Here is a 2,805-nt window from a genome sequence, read left to right as displayed (position 1 = left end):
GACTAAAGATCTGCGAATTCTTCGAATGCTTTTTACAATTTCACTCTTTTGATCTACTACTTAAGTGTATTTTGTACTTTAAATATAATTGTAATTCAAATGATTGTATCAAATGAACCAATGTTTCAGTTATCACCTTGGTAAATTTGGATTATTTTCTAATAAAATAGCAGCGTTCTTACTGCATCGCTACTGACATACGATTCTCAAGTGTGGTCTATAATAACCGTTAATACAATAAAACATGATTTCTCAGTCGGGAAATGAAAACTTCAAAGTGGAAACGATGTTTCATATGTGCTATTTAAATATGTACATGTGACTGTCTTTAGAAATGCAGCGCTTCCACGCTGCTGCGTATATGTATCCTGTAAAACCCCTGTTTGCACGTCGATCAAAGAAAAGCTCTAGTATCCGACGGCTGATCCGGAAGCAGAAAGAGAATAGTGACCTGATGGATCGAATAATCGGAAAGGAGTATTGTCCCCGACTCATCCAGACATCGCTGTACGCATAAAGCCGCGACTTCACTTGAATCGTACTTCCATGTCCTATCATTATGAACGAGCAAGCGTTGTATCATTCCACATAAATCATGTATTAAATTATACGCAGTAATAAATCGTACATTAAATCACATATAATAGATCATAAAAAAAAATCATATACAGTAGGACGTCGATTATCTGAATTAATTGTGACCACGTAGGTCAGAGGAGGGGAACCTTTTTACCACTAGAGGCCATATTTAAATTAGGCAATAATGAAGGAGGCCGCTGCAATTTTTTATCCAGATTTTTAAATTCTAAACCATTTAATATACATGTAATATACAATAAACAATACATGATTTAAGAATGTTTTAAAGTTGAAATAATGTCAGTTTCAAGGATATTATCTAAGATATACAATAAAAATTATGCAAAAGTAAGAATTGTAGCACATGTAGACAATGTGAACAGTTGCAAGTCACGTAAAGTCTAATCAAAAAATTCTAAAACTATGTATTACAATATTGGAAATTATGCGTTAAAAATTTCTTATGACCCAGAAAAACAGATCGAACAGTTTTATAAACCATACTCCTGTGTAATTATAATTTTTGCTGAAAGTTCATTGCTTAAAATATTGGACACAGCTTTTTATTACATGTCTTAAACTTTTGGCAGAGGTCTTGCGGCTCATACAACCTTGATCGAACAGTTTAGATAGTGATACATGTACGGTGAACCAACATATTTTAAAACGGAGTAATTTTGCAAAATTGAACTAAATGACTCAAGTGTTTTTGAATAATTAAGTAGACTAGTTTACTGAATGATGAGTAAAGAAAATTCTTAAAGACTTTACGTGAGGAAGAAAAAGTGAAGATGGCTCTTTCAACTTTTTCATCTGAGCCAGCAATGAAAATTTCAACAACAAATTGTGAAGATTTATATCGGTTAAATATACATTGAAAATTTTATTAAAATCCGTCGATGCTAAAAGAAGAGACAGGCATCGAAATATGTAGATTTTGGGCAATAAGTCGAAAAAATTTAGGTTTTCACTATTTCTAACTGTTAATAGCTAATGACAATGACATGTCAATTTCGGTATTATCATATGTTTATGCCATATAAGTATTCAAAATGCGTTGTATAATATAAATTTTCATTACAAGTCCGAATAAAAAATTGGCCTTCACTTCTTTTTTAAGATTTCTACCAAGTTTAATGTTTCCCAAATTTTCTTACCACATTATTTAGTAAACCAATCCATTTATAGCTACTCAAAAAACGTAGATCGTTTGGTCCGTTACTGGATAAGTTATTCAGTCTTAGAGTGTGTTGGTTTAATTTTACTGTTCACTGCAAATGCATGTACATACTTAGAATTAGTATGTAGCTGTATTCGGAATGCGTGAGTCGCATTATTGATATTGATACGCGATGAAACGATATAGTACAAGTGGATACGCGGCTTTACAGTAGGCGAACGCGTGTGCGACCGGTCGATACCGGCGTCGGCTGACTACGTAGTTACTTGTGTGCATATTCCCCTTTTAGGTACCCCTGAAACCATCGCTTTTCTTCTCTGATCCAACTCTCGCCTCGAACCATCCCCTAATCGTGTCATATACGTATCTGTGCAAGCAAGTAGCACGTCGTTACTTAATCGCCAGTGACCCCTTCGCTCCTAACGTAATCAGACAGATAACGAACTACTTCGCTAACCAGATTTGCCTGACAGCGATTCATTTTTACGGCTTACTAGTCTTCATTTCATTTCCCGACATGATCGAATATTAAGACTAACGATAATTTTGTTTCATCAATTAGTTGCATTTAATTGAAATAAATTGTTACATTCATTTAATGTAATACATGTATCTTTGGTTCGATATTTGAAAAATTGATTTTACAAACGTTTTATTTTGCATAGAAAATCCGTAACATTGTAGATACACTGGCGCGTAGATGAATCGTGGAAGAATAGTCGTAATTGGTTGTAACTAACTACGTAGAGATCACCGAGGTGAAATACGTTTGGCAACTTTCCAAATTGTCACCTACGTGTTGCTTCGCGTGAAGTGTTCCAACAGCGCAAAGTTTGATGACGACTCACGAATCGTCGTGCGCTGTTCCAAACTGAACTTCTACAAATTTCAGTTTTAAATCATGTTCATTTCACAGTACACTACATGTACTATTATTTATAACACATATTTATCTTTTATATATGATAATTGCTTTTATGTCACTTAAGATCATTAAAACTGTGCTCGTTGTACGTTTTTGATTAATTATGAATATTTGTTGTAAT

Source organism: Ceratina calcarata, unplaced genomic scaffold (genome assembly GCF_001652005.2).
Source record: "Ceratina calcarata isolate Rehan_Ccalc_2016 unplaced genomic scaffold, ASM165200v1 scaffold303, whole genome shotgun sequence".
NCBI lineage: Eukaryota > Metazoa > Arthropoda > Insecta > Hymenoptera > Apidae > Ceratina > Ceratina calcarata.
This window is presented reverse-complemented; position numbering follows the sequence as displayed.